Here is a 22,636-nt window from a genome sequence, read left to right on the forward strand (position 1 = left end):
TTATCAAAAACTACCGTGACCAAAAACTTTAACCTAAAACTCCCACTTTCATTTTCTATGTTCAGTGGACCGTGAAATTGGGGTCAAAAGTCTAATTTGGCTTCAAAATTAAAAAGATTATATCATAAGCAACAAGTTTGTTAAGTTTCAAGCTGATTAGACTACAGCTTCACCAAAAACTACTTGACCAAAAACTATAACCTAAAACTCCCACTTTCATTTTCCATGTTCAGTGGACCATGAAATTGGGGTCAAAAGTCTAATTTGGCTTTTAAATTAGAAAGATCATATCATAAGCAACAAGTCTACTAAGTTTCAAGTTGATTGGACTTCAGATTCATCAAAAACTACCTTAACCAAAAACTTTAACCTGAACGGACGGACGCACAGACGAACGGAGCCAGAGACCAGAATTCATAATGCCCCTCTACTATCATAGGAGGGGCATAAAAATGTTGAACATGTACAATGAAATATAGTTTTAGAAATCTATTAGGCCAGATAGGCCTTATATTTTTTTTTTTAACATTAAATTGAAGGACCATTTATACTCAGGACCTAGTCATCAGTAGGCAATAGGTGTATTAAAACAACCTAGCATCATATTGCTAGTAGCGGGAGTAGCATTGTCGGGTAAATTTGGTCTTTTTTTTTAAATTTGGTCAATGGATATACATTTGTATAATGTTTGGTTCAAGTCGAAATAGAATGCTTTTATCTCCCTATTACTTACATTGTACATAGAGGTGATACTTCTTTGACAAATCCTTGTACATGAGAGTTGTCTGTCAAATCTTTATTTCACAAAGAATGAATTGCATAACAATGAACTGAGCTCAAAGCAAAGTACTTTAACAATACACTTAGACAAAGAGCTAAATCCAGTGATATACTTTGTACTACAGGTCCTTCATGAACATCCATCGACCATAACCATATCTCAATAACATGCCATACTATATGGTTGGATAAGAAGTCCTGAAAAAGACATCATTTTTTTTAATCGTATTTTTAAGTATATATGCACAGGTTAAAACTTTCTTGAGGTATAATCATTCAGTATCTAGCAACTATCAATTTGCTTCATGCACAAATTGATATAGCTTGAGTGCCCCTCTGTTGGAAATAAGAACACACCTCCACCTAATGTTAGTTTTCAACTGATAAACAAACATTCAAAACTATAAAATTGAGAATGGAAATGGGGAATGGGCCAAAGAGACAACAACCCGACCATAGAAAAAAACAACAGCAGAAGGTCACCAACAGGTCTTCAATGTAGCGAGAAATTCCCGCACCCAGAGGCGTCCTTCAACTGGCCCCTAAACAAATATATACTAGTTCAGTGATAATGAACGCCATACTAATTTCCAAATTGTACACAAGAAACTAAAATTAAAATAATACAAGACTAACAAAGGCCAGAGGCTCCTGACTTGGGACAGGCGCAAAAATGCGGCAGGGTTAAACATGTTTGCGAGATCTCAACCCTCCCCCTATACCTCTAGCCAATGTGAAAAGTAAACGCATAACAATACGCACATTAAAATTCAGTTCAAGAGAAGTCCGAGTCTGATGTCAGAAGATGTAACCAAAGAAAATTAAAGAACCTTAGTGAGCACGCTCACATACCCCACGTCCCCACATTGTCATTGGAGAAATTAAATAAGTGTAAGAAAAAAATAAATTGTATAAGAAAAAATATTGAATAATAATTTCCTGTCAATATGCACATCAACATAGTATGTCCTTATTATCTACAAAATTTCATGAAATTCTGTTGTGTGGTTTCAGAGGAGTTGCGATGACAAACTGTTGCAGTAGTACAATAAAGTAAATAAGTTCAAAGGGGGGTAACTCCTAGAAAAAAAATTGAATCGTAATTTCCTGTCAATATGCACATCTACATAGTATGTCCTTATTATCTAAAAAGGTTTCGTGAAATTCTGTTGTGTAGTTTCAGAGGAGTTGCGATGACAAACTGTTGCAGTAGTACATTAAGCAAATAAGTTCAAAGGGGCGTAACTCTTATAAAAAAAATTGAATCGCAATTTCCTGTCGATATGCACAACTACATAGTATGTCCTTATTATCTAAAAAGGTTTCGTGAAATTCTGTTGTGTAGTTTCAGAGGAGTTGCGATGACAAACTGTTGCAGTAGTACATTAAGTAAATAAGTTCAAAGGGGCGTAACTCTTATAAAAAAAATTGAATCGCAATTTCCTGTCGATATGCACAACTACATAGTATGTCCTTTTCATCTGAAAAGGTTTCGTGAAATTCTGTTGTGTGGTTTGAGAGGATTTGCGATGACAAGAAACAGGACTGACGGACGGACGGACGGACGGACAGACGGGTCAAAAACATTATACCTTCCGCAACTTCGTTGCATGGGGTATAATAAACAAAATGACAATATTACATAAATAACAACAGACTACTAGCAGTTAACTGACATGCCAGCTCCAGACTTCAATTAAACTGACTGAAAGATTTTGATTTCATCATATGAACATCAGGCACAATCCTTTCCGTTAGGGGTTTAGTATCATACCATCATAACATATATGAGAAGAACATAACCCGTGTCATGCCAACAACTGGTTTTTGAATAAATGTATAAATGTGTTTAGTTCCGATGCAAAGACCCTATAAGTGAATCAATATTAACACCAAAATATGCAATCTTTAATGACCTGACAACAGTATCGTAACTATATCCCTTCTTATACCTGAACGTATAAGAAGTCTGCATGTTGAGCTATATTTACGAATGATGTCCTTATAACAATGATAAAATTTAGTAAATGTTTTGACTAGTTTGTGATATCGAAAACCCTGGTGTAATAATTTTTCAGTAATACATAAATTTCTCTCGTTAAAATCTAAAACATTGTTACATACACCAGCAAATCGTACAAGTTGAGATATATAAACACCGTAAGATGGTGACAAGGGAACGTCACCATCTAAAAATGAATAATTAACGATAGGAAATGAAAAATCATCTCTTTTATCATAAATTTTAGTATTCAGCTTTCCGTTAGTGATATAGTTATCAAGATCAAGGAAAGGGCAGTGGTCATTGTTAGTATTAGCTTTATTTAAAGTAAGTTCAACAGGATAAATTTCTTTAATATACATACTGAAGTCGTCATTATTGAGAGTCAAAATATCATCCAAATATCTAAAAGTATTATTAAATTTGTGTATCAGATGTTGTTTCGATGGGTCTTTGCTTATTTCTGTCATAAATTGTAACTCATAGCAATACAAAAACAGGTCCGCAATAAGTGGTGCACAGTTAGTCCCCATTGGAATTCCGATAATCTGACGATATTTGGAATCCCCAAAGCGAACAAATATGTTATCAAGTAAAAATTCAAGGGCATATCAGAGCATGTCCAATTGACATAGTTTTTTTGTTTATTGCTACTAAAAAATGACCTAAAAGAGTTTGAACATGTATATTCACATTCTGACTTTTTAAATGCCCATTTAATTAGGTGTGTGAATTTTTTCTTAATGAGAATGTGAGGCAATGTGGTATACAGGGTAGAAAAATCAAAACTTTGAACAGATTCAAAATCACCAATATAAGCATGCAATTTATCAAGTACTTCCAGCGTGTTCTTGATACTCCAAAAGTAATTTATTCCACTATTTTCAAAGGCCTTATTTGAACAATTTATTATCAGGATTTAATAGTACCAAGCGTGCTGGTAAGAAGAATAGACAATTTAGTAGTGGAACAATGGCTTGAAGACGAAATAAATCTATATTTGTAAGGTGTTTTGTGTAGCTTCGGAAGCCAATACATAGTTGGGACTTTCATTGTATTTGGCTCTGCTTGCAAAGCGGTAGCTAAAAGTTTATGTTTGTTACAGATGTTGTTTTCTGAAAATGGAGTCAGTTGGAATGTTGGTAAATTGGTGATTTCTTTTTTCAGAACCTCAATGTAAAATTTACGTCAAACAATAATAATATTATTAGCAGCTTTATCGACCGGTACAAAAACAAATTTCTTGGCTTGTTCTTTTAGTTTATGTTTGATACGAGAAATAGGTTCATTGTGGTTATTGTTAATAGTAAAATGTTCTTTAAAATGTTGAATACATATATATCAACTATCTTCATTACTGAATTAAAAAAAGAGTCCAAAGATTTTTGTCAGCTTTTTCCCGTTTTATCCATTTTATACAGTAAGTATGGAGTGAGTCGTAGATGATATTAGGACACTCATTCCAATTAATAATTGACGGGGGACGATATTTAGGTCCTTTACTGAGGAATGAGTTTAACTCTCGGTCTTGAACGATGTTAAGATCTCCTGTTATAACATGGGAAATGGGTCCATAAATATATTCGGAGGTACTACAATTACATGAAGTAGGTAAAATGTTATCCAAGACTTGTCAGTGTCTATTTACCATTGCCACTGAATCAGTGATATATGTACACATAATTATATACATGTAAGACTAAAATTTTAAAGTACATATATAAGACTAAAACTGACGTTCAATCTTTACTGAAAACTTTATTCCCCAAATCATTTTCAAATCTGACTTAATGATAAAATAAGAATCCATATCTACATGTACAACCAATGAAAATCAAATATCCATCCCTCTAATAGACTAGCATTGAAATCCCAGTTTTCTAAAATGTTAGCTAGGTGGAACCTAAAACTGAAAAATTTGAAACAATATATATTAAATATTTCAAATGCATGTACATGTAATAATATAAATTCTTCAATTCACTATATTTTTCTTTTTTTTGTCTTCTGTTCGAGACTGTATATTGACCTCTAGATGTCTTTCAACTACATTCAGTTTGGTGTGGGTTGATGTTTGATTGTTGTACATATTACAACCAGATGCTCCGCAGGGTGCAGCTTAATACGCCTGCAGAGGTCGAACCCGGAACAGTTGGGGAACCCCAAGAATTCAATTTTTGAAGAAATCTAATAAAGTTCAGTTTTGAACCCTTGAGACGTTAATGACGTAGACCAATTTAAAAAAAATATAAATGTCAAGATTCTAAATACACGGTTAGATTCAGCATTTCAAGGAACTCCAATAATTCAAATCTTGATGAAATCAAACAAAGTTTAATTTTGAACCCTTATGTTCCTAAACTATTTCCTAAACTGTTGGGACCAAAACTCCCAAAATCAATCCCAACCTTACTTTTGAGGTTATTAACATTGTGTTTAATTGTCATTGATTTCTATTCACTTATAGTAAAGTTGTTGTGCGAAAACCAAAAAAAATGCTTATTTGGGCCCTTTTAGCTTAAGGGCCCTTAATTCCTTAGCTGTTCGGACTAAAACTCCAAAAATCAACCCTAACTTTCCTATTGTGGTCATTAACCTTGTGTTTAAATTTCATTGATTTCTATTCACTTATACTTAATTGTGCGTCAAACCAAGTAAAATGCTTATTCTGGCCCGTAATTCCTAAACTATTGGGACCCAGCCCCCAAAATCAATCCCAACCTTCCTTTAGTGGTATTGAACCTTCTGTTTAAAATTTATAAAAATCCATTCACTAAAACTAAAGTTATTGTCTGGAAACTAAATGTGTCTTCGGACGAAAAGACGACAACAACGTCATACATACCATTATACGATGCAAATTTTTTTTGCTGTTGTATAAAAATTGTCACTTGACCAACAGAAAAACCTTACATTTTGTGTATGTCCAATGAATTATTGGAACTGATTTAAGCAAATGACCCTTAGATTCAAGTCACCTAATATCACTTACTATTGTCGGCTGACCAGATAATCTGTCCCACTTTAACTATTGATGTCATACAACAATCCCTTTTCTATTGTGGCATCAGTTATTTTGTATTGTGAAGTCAAAATTTTACAGGAACACAAATACATGGAAACCAAATCAAAATCACAAAACAGCTGTTACTGTAAATGGACTAAAGAGTATATATGACTTTCAAACAAATGGAGAGGAAAATGACGGGGAAGGGGCCAAATAGAGTTCAAGGGGAGCAAATTAGAGGGAAATTTTAAAGTTGAGTCATCTTTTTAGACGCAAGTTAAATGAGATGGGGCAGGAACTTTTTCGGAATGTCTGGATTGGGTGTTTTTAAGTTCGGGATTTCGGGATTGACACTTTCGGGGTCAGGGATCACTTTCTTCGAATTTCGGGATGGCAGGATTTGATATTTTTTTAATTTGAGACCTCAAGATTTCATGTTTTTAAGCCGGGGATTTTGGGATCAGGACCCCTCCGACCCCCCCCCCCACCTCTTAAATAATGACCTAAGTTAGACTTACCTTCTAATTCTATATAAAAAAAATCACAACTCAGAACAGGAACAATATGACACTATTTCTAATTTACTTCGACAACTGATATGCAAACCTAAAAACAGACACAAAAATATCATAAAATAGTGATTGAAAGATTGATTGCACTTTGAATATATACTTCAGACACATGTTTGGAATTCTACTTGTAATATTTCATATAAACAAATCTTATCAATAATCCCCCATATGAGTTGTCATAATAAGGACATGATAGTGATTGTATCTTCCAAAAAGTTTTTGGACACATCAACATAAACTTATATTGCTGAAATTTTCTATCTGTTGTTCATACAAAGAATGTTTAATTTCTTTTATTGTACTCAGAAACACATCACTTATATTCAATATTTATGAACAGATCATTATTATGATAACAGGCCAAATCAAATCTCTTTTATTTTTCTATTTATCTGGTATACATATCTTTATTGAACTAACCTTCATGTCATCTACAGGATTATAACCACTGTGTACCTAATAGGATGAAGGCATAGTAATGTCCACTGGATAGTGTATTGCCTTTGTGCACTATTATGCCAAACAGTTTTGCTTTGTATTCTATAACCTGTTAAATGAAACAATTTGTATCATGATATGCTGAGATGAATTTTCATGGCAATTTCAAATCAAAAAGAAACCCATCAAAATAAAAATAAGAAAAAATCAAAAATGTTAGTATTTTCTGTAAGCTTTTGTGTGGCGGATGATTAACAGTTTTCTACTCATAAATAGTATCGAGCAATTGCTCTTAAATTAAATTTGATGAAATACTCCTCATGATATTGCATTTTTGAAAGGTAAACAGACTTAGGATATCTAATACTGTTTTGAATGGAATTCCATACGGGTGGTCAGGATGGTAAATCTTCATTCTTTGCCAACAAAAAATGTTGTAAAATTTCATTTTGATTTGATAAATCCGTGGCTCTTTAAGGATGTTTGCTCCGTTTGTTTTTTATTTTTGCTATATATTCAGAATCTTCAGGTTATAGTATTGTAGTGGCATTACAAAAATTTGCCCACTTACCCCTACTTTTCTGGAGATAGTACTGCGCAACTGCAACCTCAATATTTACAGTAAAAACAAAAATTGTTGGTATTAAAAGTACATCTACCAATTACAATATACAAAGATGTACCAAGCCCTATAATAAGAGCTGATGGGGTGGGTGGTGGCATCTAACACCTCCAGTGTTATTCTATGTTTTCATAGAATTACACTTTAACTTCAACTTAACCATGGTAAGTATCGTTAAATTTGGTAATTCTATTACGTCATAACACTTCCGGTATTAGATGAGACTTCAAAGCTACAACATATTTTTTTTTTTTTTTTTTTTTTTTCCCCGGTGTGCTTTTGTATGTATGTTACATGTATTTCTCACTTCTTTGACAATGAATACCTGTGATGATCATTAGATACACCTAGACAATTTGCAACAAACAGATGCCAGTGATATGCATTATGTAGCACTCATAAACATGTAGATCATTTGATCTTTCTTATTAAAAACTAAATCATAAATCAAACATTTAATAACTCGTATTCAGATTTGTAACACTTTTTCTGCAAAAACATCACTTGTTGTTACTGTCTTGTCATAAAATTTTCCAAAAGTCGTTGAACTTGACCAACCGGCTTTGGCTAAAATATCACTTACAGGCACATTATTCTGCTTTGCCTTCGAAGTAGATGCAGATCGTGTACTGTGTGCTTTAAATATACTTTCATTACAAACAGTTTGAATGTCTTCCTTGATAATATTATAAAATGTGTGTTAGGCACCAATGTTAAAAGAACACCTAAATGTCAAATAAACTTATTGTAATTTTTTCCCCTCCAATTGCAAGTTATTTCAAGCATAACTGCCAAGTTTTGTCTCAGTCAGAGCTATAGTTTCTGAGAAAATCACTATAATGTAAGGCCATATCCTACAGTGATTTCAGTCTAATTTCTTCGAAAAATCCTCAGTGTATCATTATAAAATGCAGTGTAATATCTGATCATTTACTCATCATCAATGCATTTAAAAAAATACAAAACACAACTTTAAGATGATTAACAATTTTATTGTACCTTATAGAGTTCATTTGAAGGTCTGTTTTGGTCCATTTTTCCTTCTCCCTTCTTTTTTCATCAAAACTTGATATCTTTTGTCTAAAAAATAAAACAAATGTGATTATTTCCCCAAATAAATGTAAGAAATGTAATGTTAAATCAATAATGAAAGTGTTTTAGCTGAAAGAACTGTCTATATAAATATTAACAGTCTCCATGGAAGTTTCTATAAGTCCTTATAAATAACTTGAGTTTTTGGTCTATTGCTGAGTGTGACAAATAACGGTTTCCTTTCAGACAATCATTTATTGTTACAGATATCAAAGTCATTTTATTTACTTAAAACAGAATATTTCTTATAGATTTACACCAAAAAAAAACCACTTTATTGTATTTTACATTAGAAAATGGGAAGAAAGAGTAATAAAAAAATACCTCAAAATGGTTTTAAAAAGGGTTATGTCCCTTAGACTGCTGGTAAAAAAAAAAAAATTGGTCAGAATTGTAAATTTTTTAAGTATGTGAGACTGGATTCTGATGTGTATAAATCCAAGGTAAATAAGTGTGTAGATGGTGTTTTGTCGGTGCAAAATGCAGACGGCACAATGACAAATTGTAAACTTTTGCGGTCAAAACCAAAAACCCGACATTAGCTGATACATACCTAAAAGCTAATATGTCATCTGCAGACCAATTCACATATAAGATTGTTTCAACAGAATGCTCTTCAGTACATGATTAACACTGAAATGAAAGATCACATGTTGTATAAACAAAACTGTAAGGGTAATTTAAAATTTGACACAGAGGCTCGAGTTAAATGGGGATAAGCATGGCATGATATATCTGTTTAATTACATCGAATAAATATGGATTGAAACTCTTATGTTTATGCATAATTTTGAGGATAAATTAGTGGATGTTATCATAGAACCGTAAGAATTATACATGCACTAAAATGCGTTAGCTCCACTTTCGTGTCTTAATGTAACGTCAAATCCGAAAAAAATATGGCGGGAAGATGCTCGAGAGGGTAAAAAAGGAATATAAAAAATGGCAAATACCATGGTATTTGTGGCAAATTTACCGGTAGTGGTGAAAAACATGCAAATTCGTTTGAAATGAGGAAAAAATGTTAGAATTTGCGAAAAATACACTGGCTACCAACCAATCAAAATCTGGTTTTCTTATATAAGGTGTAATTACACAGAATATTGGATGATATTGGTGTTGTTACAAGCAAAGATGATGACTTTGTATTGTGTAGGCGGGATCATTTTATTAGGCAGTCGCTAAACTGCCGGTCCCAAGCCCGGATAAAGGAGGAGGGAAGTTGCTACACGTATATATAAATAAAATGGTTTATTTGTCATGTTTTACACATAATCAAAATAATAACTTATGACAACTTTTTTATTTATTTAATTTATCTTGTCCAACCATATGAGAATATATATCATTACAATTTGAAACTGTTACATAAGGTTTAGAAAATTTAAGTACCTTTGTAACCGAATCACAATATTTTCAGGGATTTCCTCCAAGGTTATTTTCTTTGTGGCAGTTGTTGTTGTTTTACAGCTACAAACAAATAGAAATATTTTCTTTTTCATAATAGAACATTCTAATTAAAGACTGCCAATTGCTTTCAAACCTCAAGGTGGCTAAATCAGACACTGTTATACTATAGTTTGCATCAAACAAAGCATTCTAAATGTAAATTTTATCCACAATATATATTTGGTAATATTATCTCTGTTAGTTATCAGATGTATAGTAACTTTAGAGGAAATTTATCATGTTTATGTTAAATAGTTGTCCCACTCTCATATTATAACTGTAAATCTAATAAATGTACATGTCTCACATAGAAAGTTTATACTCTTGGAAAATATGTTATCCAAATTTCCATGTATGAACTTGAATTAGAAAATTATACTTCTGATAATTATAACATTGATATAATCATTGAAATGTGATTTCTGGCAACGAAAAAAATCGCATTCAGTACCTTTTTCTTTTCTTTTTGATTGTGATTTTGTTATAGAATACAATTAAAAAGGCCTCAATTAACTCCCCCCCCCCCCCAAAAAAAAAATTTAATATGAGAGAATTTGTCAGAAATCAACTTTTTAAATGTTTGCATTGAGCAGCTTGAAATTATATTGTTGATATTTAATAAATACAACATCACACACAGTTTTGTCAGTAAATACATGTATTTTTATCAACTAAGCAGATCTTCTATTTTACTCCAAGTAATTGATGAGCGATAGATTTCTCTTGGAAGAAATTTAAAGGATACAGACCTTGACCAACAGGAGATAACTCTGTGGAAACTATTCATTTGGTTTGCAATATAAGACTTGCACAATTTGAATTTGTTTTGTGAGTCTTTGTTTACTCCTTGGTTTTGATTGTTATTGTCTTGAGTCTATTTACAATTTGTTGATTGCCTAATGTTAGATCCTTCTTTATAAGGGTGGTGTTATTTGGTTACATTTTATTTACACATTTCCTCTCAACTTGCTCACTTTTAAAATATCCTTTGATGGCCTCAGCAATATTCTGATGCTACATCTAAATAAAAAAAAGTCTCCATCATATATTTATATCTGTTTTATTTCATAAAAATTGTTACTGATTTGTCAATGTTTTGGTAAATAAGGCCTAACTGTCAGACATAACTTTGCTTTTGAAGGTAAAAAAATGCAACTGTGATTTGACAGCAAGTATTATGCTCCCCCACCTACTGTAGTTTATTTAGAGTTCTGATAAAAGCTTATAGTTTGGACATTATTTTATCAATTTCCAAATAGTTACCTCCTAATCACCTCTCAATTTCTATAAAGGAATGAATAGAAATTCTGAAACACATTTTGATAATATCAATGCAGATGGAATTAAAGTCTAAATAGATTATAAGTCTGCTTTATTTTATCAAGTTGGATGTGGTTTTCTACAGCAGTTTATTTAACCAGGTAAACATTTTGGTTTGATAAAACAAGTTTCAAATTGGTTAAAATATTTGAATAAACTGCAAGCAGTGGAATCAGCAACACTTACAGTCAACTCACAGTAACAATTGAAATAATTATCATGTTATAATTGCATTACATGTATGTTTCAGAAGAATCCATTATTTTGATTGGATGAAAACACTTGATCTTCATACTAAAATTCACCTTCATATCCCATATTTTTTTTTATTAAAAATCGATTTTTCATGATCATAGCGAAAAAATGTGATTATTATAAACTCACCATAGATATCAGGATAAAACTTTGCAATTGGACCAGACATGCATTTCATCTACAAAAGACTGAATGCTTCTTTAGTAATTTCATAGGGTTGTAAAAGTGTTGACCTTGCACACATTTTAAGAATGACACTCTTCCACGCTTCAAACAAAATGTACCTCAGTCAATTTCGTTAAAGTACATTACAATATGCAACATAAAATGGATATTTCTTTTCAAGACATTAGACATTAATCAGTTCATTTATAATGACAACTAATTATCATTGGCATTTAATAAATAGTTGTGCATAAAATTCACTGATCCATTGTTTACTTTGTTGCTATTATCTTGCCTTTTCAATGGGCAAGCTAAGAGAAGAACATACTATTCTTGTTGATGATGCAGCTTGATAACTATTACAAACCACTGAAATAGAGCAAATATAAGTAAAAATTTTGACATTTACTAAAATCATCTTTGCTGATATTTTCCAAAAAATAACATAGGTTTTAAATTTGTTTCAATTTTAGATATATAGCTTTTAAATCCACAAATAAAGAGCACATGGAAGTACCAACTAAATCATTCACAATTATAATGTTTGTCTTACCTGAAATACAACACCTTTCATTGAATAAATATTTTGTGTGGTACTAATTGAAGGTGTTGGATTTTTCGATCTGGCATGTAACAATATGTGTGTGAAAATATGCAAATTCTGTCCTTTTTTCCCCAGAAAAATTTCTACTCTGCCCTCTCTTAACTTTTAATCCTCAAAAAAAATCATAATACTAGTATTTCAAGGGAATGTTCAATTTAAACTTTGCACAAACCTAACAATTATTGTTATAATAAACTGACATGATTTTATTTAAAATACTCATTTTCGCCAGGCTTAAAATGGTCCTAAGCACACCTCCTTATTTAATTTTTAGATAAATGCCTTATTACACCTGGATTATAATATATACCCCTATCCTGCAAAAACATTGACTTAAGCATGAAATTGAAATAAGAAATTGGTACATCAATTCAAGTTATTTCCCTGACTTTCTCTGCAATCCAGAGCAATATTAATAATTGATATCTTACAGCTCTTTTCTTCTCCATAAAACAATCTTTTTTTTCCTCAAATTGATTATCATCTGAACTGTAAGGAATAAATCATTGTTTATATATTATACATTTAAATATTTCTGTTCCATAATTGTATAACCAGCAGTTCTGTAGATCATTTTTTTAAATACATGTAGTAATAAAGATAAAATCCAATTACACTAAATCCATTTAGGTCCATCTACAATGATAAATGATAAAATGTATCTATAGACATGTATTATTGAACTTCATACTTGATATAATACTGAAATGCTGCCCAAATTACAAAAAAAAACAGGTATAAAATTAACAATTATTAATGCATAGACTTGAAAATATGTATCAACATTTCATGTTTTTTTTCTTTCTATATGTCATCTAGTCATTGAGATGATGCCCTCAATGACCTACAACAATTATTGCATGCGAATCATTTATTATTTAATTCTCTTTCAATAACCTGACAAATTTTATTGTAATTGGCAGCTAAAAGCAAATTATCAAAATATCACTTTCATTGATGAAAGAAAGAAAAAATCATATTCAAATTTTTTTTCTAATGCCCCTTTAAAAAATCTGTTATTCGTGAATGGAACAGGCTTCCACAAGATGTTAGATGTAATCCATCAAAATGTACACTTAAATTTATATAAATCGAGATACTAAGAAAGTCCCTACATATTATTATACTGGTTGTAGAAAAGGTCAAATACTTCACGCCAGACTCCGGTTGAACTGCAGTGGCTTAAATGAACACCTTTTCCAGAAAAATATTGTTCTTTCCAGCCTCTGTAAATGTGGGCAAGTTGAGAGCAGCAAACACTATCTGCTAGAATGTCATAATTATAGACTCATCAGGACACAAACCATTTCTACACTTATCAGGTAGTCACTCACTGAACTCATCAGTGATGAGGAAAACGAAAATATTTTTAAAGTTGTACAAAGTTTTATTTTAGAAACAGGGAGCTTTGGTCCATAACAATTATCCTTATGTCTATGTCGATTTAGATGTTGAAACTTTGATTTAATGTTACCTTATTTTCGAAACATTTACATATTTCTCAGATACATGAACCATAATAGTAAAAAAAAATGAGTTGATCACATTTTTTTATCAAACTGACTTCTGAGTAACAGGCAAACCACAGAATAAACATGTTAAATGTGAATTGAAAATTAGATTATACGAGTTCCTAATATACTATGTTCCTAATTTTGTCATTTTTTTTAAAGGGAGACGGATTTATATAAGTTTTTCTTGTTTCCGAATCCCTGTATTTATATTGTATAATTATATTTCATGCACTTTTTGAATAAAATATTGTTTAAACTAAAAAAAACTGATTCATGTTTCTTAATACATGTGTATTACTAAAAAATAGATATATACCTGTACAGGCTGTGTGATACTGAAGTATTCTGTGAATATCAGCAATCCTAATGCACTGCAGAAGTGCGTTAGCAAAACACAAGTTTTTTCCTATTGGATTTTTCAACCCTCCTCCAGGATAGCATTCTATAAAAATAAAACAACAGATAAATAGATGCAAATGATATGAATTATACAATAGACCACTTTCGAGTTCATCCGTCACCGGAAAAAACTCGTCAATTATACGCGCTTTTATCACCGTCATTTGTGCGTTTTGGGGCGTCGTCACTTCCCTTCCAATGTTGAGCGAGTGGTTGGAAAACTATAATTCTATATTATACGAATTATTCGGCAAATTGAATTCTCAAAATTAACAATCAACACTGCTGTCATTAGGGAATTGTCAGTAAGTACCTACAGAGCAACCATTATTTCTAGTTTATCCTGCACAAAGACGCTTGATGAACGTAAATAGTGCAGGGATACAGGCGACCCCCTCTATCTGGTAAATGACGTCATAAAGGCGTGCATAATTGACGAGTTTTTGCCGGTGACGGATGAACTCGAAAGTGGTCTATTAGGATGTTTCTCTGTTTAAGGTCTTAGATAGATTATTCATACCTGTATCCTTTATCTGGGGCAATGTGTGCAATTTTTTCTACATAGGTGGTAATGGTAATGTTTTCTTCTCTAGCTCAGTCCATATCATAAAGTTGGATATGTATGATGGCTTGTTTCAAAACTGATACATTTTCACATGTGTGGTTAAATTTTCAGAGTTTCGAAGTGTGATTCATTTTTCCGTAAATTAGCATACCCCGAAAATCCTTTCGTGATGCGTCTCCTCATGGTAAAAACTCCTTTTTTAAGTCAATAAATTGTTATGGATATATTCTGAATTTTCCTTTCTCAACAGTAGTATAAGAAGAATATCAGTCACTTCAACAATTTCTTGTATAGGTACAGGGACTACCAGGTATATGGTTCTTCAGAACTTGACATAAAAAATGTTTTCTGCTTCTTACCAGATTCATTAGATAAAGGTCATACACGCATGATTAAAATTATTACATTGCTTTTCAACAAAAAAATTCCAGAAGCACAATTAAATTCAAAAATTATAATATTTTAGAACACATTATTTTCCTTCATTTTCCCCCCCTTGTATCTAAAATCTGCTTTTAGATGTAAATAGATGATGCCTTATGACTGTATCAACCTACCAACAAATACACAAACCCAATTTGTCCAAAATCATATATACAAGTCGGTATTGCACAATATCTGCATGGTTGATTAGTTGGTGCTATGGCTTTCTATGACATTAATAATGCTTGAGTGTCTTCTTCATTTACACACACATCCTGTAAAACGCCAGCACCAATATCTTTCAGTCATATCTGCGGATTGACACTGTGCTGACCTCTGTGCTTCTGTCAGCAGGAACTGATACTGTGGGTTGTCTATCGAAAACAGAAAAAGTAATAATACTATGTACCTGGTATTTTCAATCTCAATCATATAATTAGCAGTGCAATACAAATATTTAGTATACCATAGTGACTTCTCTAAATATGCATCATGACTAAGAGGATTTATGTTAGATTTCCTTGCGTATTCAAAATTCTTGCAAATCTTCAGCTTGTCCATCATATGCATTGTTGTGTATCATGTTTAGTTTGTGACTTAACCATTGACTTAAATATCAATTGGATGATGGATATATCATGTTACACATTTGACAGAACATTTTTCTGAAATGACTCTCGTGCAAATCAAAAAAGGGAAAGTTTAATATTCAAATAAGTCTATTTTCAGCTGTAGGTCTTGTAAAAACTTACACTGTTGAAGAACTTTATTCATCTGGGTCAATATCCCTAATGGACCTTGAGATGAGGAACTCGTATCTATGAAGTTATTAAAAAAAATGTCAGTCCACCATACAATTGTTGATGCTGAACATAAATGAACAATAAGAACTGTTTCAGAGAGCTGATGTGATGAGTAAAGAAATAAGTAGAATTGACCTTAAATAAATTATTTATTTAATGAACTTTATGTTAAAAATTTGGGGATTATTTCATGAGGAGAATGACATTTTTTAATCATCTTCTAGGGTCCATAACATTAATATCAAATGACAAGAAAAATCACAAAAACTGAAAAAAAGAATGGAGTCAGATTTTTTTATAATATTAATTATAATAAACATTGAAATTTCATTATACAGCATTACATTTCTTCAGTGGGCAAGTTTTAAAAGTACTTCATCAACTGTAATTGCTTGCAATCGAACACTGAATTTGCAAGTTTGGAACAGGAGTGTGAGGGTGTACTGGAAAATCTTAATTGACAATAGCTGTCATTTATCCATGAAACTTGATTTCTTTGGGCACATCAACTTCCATTAAAAATAAAAGTGGTGAACATGAAATAACCCTGGTGTGCTTAAAAGTGTCTAAAACAAATATTAAACATACAGTCCCTTTCCTCTCCAAATGAACATCCTAACATAGGTACTTTACATACTTGATATAAGAATCAGGCAGGAACTTGGTAAGGATTGTTGACAGAAGCTGACTCAAGGATTTTGTCTTCTTCATATCCAGGTACACATACTTTAAGACTTTCTTCTGCCTTTCTACACCAATGTTGGTGTTTACTAACACATTGAATAGTTCTTGTCTATATGCTTTAACCCATCGATGAAATACAAATTTGATAAATTGTGTGTTACTACATTGAAAATCACAAATTAATCAACCAGAGGAATGTGAGCAGGCTCACAAAATGGATATACCTACTTCAGTTGGACTCTTCAAATGAACAACATACATATAAAAAATAAAATTGAGAATGGAAATGGGGAATGTGTCAAAGAGACAACAACCCGCCCAAATAAAAAACAACAGCAGAGGGTCACCAACAGGTCTTCAATGTAGCGAGAAATTCCTGCACCTAAACAAATATATACTAGTCCAGTGATAATGAACGCCATACTAATTTCCAAATTGTACACAAGAAACTAAAATTAAAATAATACAAGACTAACAAAGGCCAGAGGCTCCTGACTTGGGACAGGCGCAAAAATGCGGCGGGGTTAAACATGTTTGTGAGATCTCAACCCTCCCCCTATACCTCTAACCAATGTAGTAAAGTAAACGCATAACAATACACACATTAAAATTCAGTTCAAGAGAAATCCGAGTCTGATGTCAGAAGATGTAACCAAAGAAAATAAACAAAATGACAATAATACATAAATAACAACAGACTACTAGCAGTTAATTGACATGCCAGCTCCAGACTTCAACTAAACTGACTGAAAGATTATGATTTCATCATATGAACATCAGGCACAATCCTTCCCGTTAGGGGTTTAGTATCATACCATCATAACATATATGAGAAGAACATAACCCGTGTCATGCCAACAACTGTTTTTAGAATAAATGTGTTTAGTTCCGATGCAAAGACCTTATCAGTGACTCAATATTAACGCCAAAATATGCAATCTTTAATGACTTGACAACAGTATCGTAATTATATCCCTTCTTAATAAGTCTATTCAAAGGTTTTGTAAGTTTCTGAGGTGAATACTGACACCTTTGTGCTTTATAAAGAATATTACCATAAAAAATTGGATGTGAAATACCTGAACGTATTAGAAGTCTGCATGTTGAGCTATATTTACGAATGATGTCTTTATACCGATGATAAAATTTAGTAAATGTTTTGACTAGTTTGTGATATCGAAAACCCTGGTGTAATAATTTTTCAGTAATACATAAATTTCTCTCGTTAAAATCTAAAACTAAAATATACATTCCTTCTAAAAATCATGCAAATTTTATAGATTTCAATGGTTTTACTGGCTTAGATGCTTTTAAAGGCCCTTTAAATAATCTCTTCCATGTTCAGTTCACCAGGAATAATGAACAGGAAGAAACAAAAATTTATGTGTCGAGAGTACTAAAATCTTAGAAGAGAATTTTCCCATACATATCCATATCTTATCAGATTTGTGCTGTAAATATCTTCTAAACAAAAACATTACCATTTTTTTAATTTTCATAACAAATATCTATGGGCCTACTGAAAGTATTTTAGCTGAAGAAAAATTTGTGCATATGCATGCATCATCTTTTCTCTACTTTTGCATGATTATCTATCTGAAATCATGCTTTATTTTGATTATCTCCCCTTTCAATGATCCAACAATTTTCTACCTCCATGCATATCTATGATATGATTCCAAACCTTTCAACCATTTAAAATAAAGGTACCTTATGTTTTCTGAGCCATGTCCTTTCAAACCAAGTCCTTAGTCCTTTGCTCTCTTTCCAGATTATGTTGGCCTATATGTAGAAAATGAATATTTCTTAGTCAGTTTCTCTTTTTATAGTTTGCTGATAATATTTGAATCATTGGAAGTGTACCATTATATTTTGAATAATGCAAAAAAAAAAAAACTATCATTTATGTGAATACATGTAAAATGTTTTAAATGTACATTGAGTTATGTGCTTACACTGTTACAGTAAAATCAGTGATGTAATCTAGCTAGACTGACTTTCTGACATGTATTCACAAAAATGTGTCCACACTACTCTGCTGCTCAGACTACAGGATCCATCTCTATGTTCAGTGGAACATAAATTTAGGGTCTAAGACCTTATTTCACATCATAATAAAAAAGAGTTGAATCATATGGAACTGCTTAACTAAGCTTCAAAGTTGATTGACTTCTTCAAAAAATAAAATCCTGCCCTGTAATTGTAGGTGGGGCATTTAATGTACCTGTAGAACATCTGTTGCAGTTACATATTCTTCTTCTGTCATTGACAAAGCGATGTTTTTGAACATTTCAAGAATGCTTGATTTGTACTGTGCAACACCATTGTGACTTGATGACAACCAATGATCTTCTATGGAAGTCACAGAGGTAGACAAAAGATTCTAAAATAATAAGGAAAAACAAATTAAAAACATGTTTTTTACAATTTCTAGAAATGCATTTTCACAATGGGATGTTTACCCTCGTTGTACTAATCATCTGTTTTACAAATCTTACAGTCTTCTAGAATATAACCAGCACATGTATGTTGTCTATTTTAGTTCTTCCAAATCAGTTCAAATTCCATTGGATGTGGTAAAACAAAAATCAAATCATTTTACTGTATATTAAACAAATGTTCATCCATAACCTTCAATCATGTATTACCAATTCTGCTGTGTATGTATGGTTTCAACTATACATCTTAAACTGAATTCTCTTAAACAGAGTTTTACTGTCATTTTATTGTGCAATTGTTTTTCTGCATTGGCTAGAGGTATAGGAGGAGGGTTGAGATAAAATAAAACATGTTTAACCCATCCTCAATTTTGTGCCTGTCCCAAGTCAGGAGCCTAGAGGGCCTTTGTTAGTCTGGTATGATTTTTAATTTTAGTTTCTTGTGTATAATTCGGAGTTTAGTATGACATAATTATCACTGAACTAGTATGCATATTTGTTTAGGGGCCAGCTGAAGGATGCTTCCGGGTGCTGGAGTTTCTCGCTACATTGAAGAGCTATTACTAAAATCTTCACAATCTTAGCATTTTAGTTAAATTTTAGACAGTTTCCATCCAAATGAAAGTGGCCTCATTTGTGTTCATTCTTAATATTGAAATGTAAGTTGTATTTCATGATAAAACAAAACATAAAGGTTGAGGATGAACACAGATGCGGCTTCTTTCATTTTTGACAAAAACCATCTGAAAAGTGACTTTTTTTGGCATATTTGATAGATTTTTCATATATAAGCTAGAATCAGAGCACTTTTAATGAGTAAATCAGTTAAAATCTTTTCTGCAAATTAATTGAATCAACTGAAATAGGCACTGAAGTGTTTAAAAAGTGTCCAAAATCTTTCGTTAGATGAACCTGAAATTTGAGGCCAAAATAGATCCTTACCCTTTTCCTAAAATTGAACTATTTTGAACAGTTACCACAACAGGTTTACATCCAACTGGTCTGAAAATTTCAAAACAGATATATTTTGACATATTCATCACTTTAACTCCCATCATTTTTGCTCTAACCACTCTAGTTATTAGATATAAGTCAAAACCTGCATTTTACTCCTATGTTTTAACTTTCGCAACCATCGCCATGTTTGTTGAACGATCAAAACTTTGGATTTATAAACTAGATGCCCTATAAAGAAACATACAGTTTAAATTCAGATGATTTTGGCAAAGAAGTTGCAGAGTGGAAGATTTTTTAAAAAGTAATAAACTTTCACAAAAAGGTAAAAAATTGTGGTTTCAAGGACAATTACTCCTTAAGGGGTCAATTGATTATGTTGATCATCTACTTCATTTGTAGATCTTACATTTTGTTTTCTTACACACTGGTTTATATATAAATGTGGCATTATGAAAAAGGGAAATTACCTTAAAATCTGCTTTGACAGGTATCTCTTTGATTCTATCAATTGCTTTTTTAATTCTTCTTCTTTCCAGGTGTCTAAAAATTCCTCTAAAATTTGGAATGAACGGGATCCTTCCATAACATACTTATCAAGGCCCAAAACACTTGTTCTAACAGAGGTAGCACATTCTGTAAGAATCCTATAAAGAGTGCTTTTACCTATTAAAAAAAAGCATGAGGGACAACTTCAAGTTTATATTCTAGAGTACAAATACTTAAAACATAATAAGCTAAATTATATGATAAAAACAATGCATTTGATGGGAGATTAAATTATACCCTGCAAAATTGACAGTTTGTTGATTTCTAACAGCATTTGAGCCATCATTTTGAACTTAGTACTTTACACAAAAATGTGATTTTCTTCGTTAACTATTTAAACATACATGTATTATACAGTATTCTTATTAAGTAAACTACATTATAAATTGGATAGAGATTTTCTCAAAAGCAACACCACATCTTCTTATATACATGGTTCGATTCTATGGACCACTGACTTTGTCTTTCGTCAATATAATATAGAGTAGTCCATATTTAACATATTGACCTGGTCAAAATCCATAATTGATGAATTAACATGCACACATATCTTAAAATGAAACTACATGACTGTCAATATGAAGAACAGGAATAAAACCCTGTTTATTGATAATTTGTATTTGTGTAGAAATGTGAAAATCTTCCATTTTTATGATATAATTATTTACCAAGAGGAGAAATGTTATCTTCTTCACATAGCTGATAGTACTGGTTTATCAATACGTTGGATTTAAACTTCGAATTACATTTGGAATGGTTACTACTTCGCCTGTTTCTAGTTTGAGTGTCTTCTGGCCATACGGTAAATCTTTAATCATGTGACTAGATGTAACAAAGTCTATAAAATGTTTTAAGCTATCAATGTTGATCTTCACTCTTTTTTCTGTGAGTTCTTTAACTGGTAGACCAACCCCAACATTTGCAGTATGCTTTTTGGCTTCATAATACCTCCAAGCAGTCAAACCTGGTATAAACTATAATATAAAAGTACAATGATATCTATCATGATTGATATGTGTGCCTATAACATATAAACATGGAATACTTAACCATTGGTTATGATATAACCTCTGATTTATCAAAACTGAATATATATATAAACCAAATATCAATTTATTGAAATAATCAAATGGCTATACCCACATGTACATGTATAATTTATTATACTTTAGTTGATTTCTCTATTATTCCATCAATTTTAGTAAGAAGAATAAGAATGTGACATTATAGACGATAAAGAGATATCAAAGTTCCTAGGTTCAATTCATTCTTTAAATTGTCTTGATCAAGACTGGACTATAAGACATTTGTTTTGTTTTCAAATTCATAAATAAAGATTTAATATAAAACAAATTCAGCAAGAGTGATCAAAAGCCTGAATTTAGTAGTAAACTTAAGTTAATTACATTCTGTGCTTCTTCAAAAGACATCGGTTCAACAATTATGGATCACACCTGTCTTCTAGATTGCCAGCTTCCAGCATTCAGGTAAATATCCTTCATTAATTCATTACATGGCTCCTGTTGCTCTTCTTCTTGCCGCTGGACAGAGTTTAAAACAAAATATTGCCTTCATTGGGGGAAATGGTCTCAGCTACTGCATTAAAACACTGCCTTGTTTTGTCCATGTATCACCTTACAGTTATTTCACTTGATTCCGAGAGCAGATTGGTTAATTTTTTGACAGGACTGACATTACAAATGGAGAGGAAGTTATTCAAACTTTCAAGTCTTTAAAATTTGACTACAGAGGCACCAGACACCTGACTTAATGTAATATCTGTTTCAGATGTTTGACTTTGAGAATTTGTCTCTACTTGTTCTAAAATTTGAGAAGAAACCTGAAAAGAAATTAAAGATATATGTAAACTTGTGTAATGAGTATTTTTTAAAACATTATGTTTGTTCAAATAAATCTAGGAAAAAAGAGATGTAAGCATCACAGAGCATCATAAAAAACTAAGAACCATGGTGAAAAAACTGAAATTATTTCATTGTATAA

General features: G+C 31.8%; 1 pseudogene; it reads right to left on the bottom strand.

Moving 5' to 3' along the window:
- The window catches only part of LOC139521431 (uncharacterized), a 28,665-nt pseudogene that overhangs the window by 5,932 nt on the left and 97 nt on the right, over positions 1-22,636 (bottom strand).

This window comes from Mytilus edulis, chromosome 4 (genome assembly GCF_963676685.1).
Source record: "Mytilus edulis chromosome 4, xbMytEdul2.2, whole genome shotgun sequence".
Classification (NCBI taxonomy): domain Eukaryota; kingdom Metazoa; phylum Mollusca; class Bivalvia; order Mytilida; family Mytilidae; genus Mytilus; species Mytilus edulis.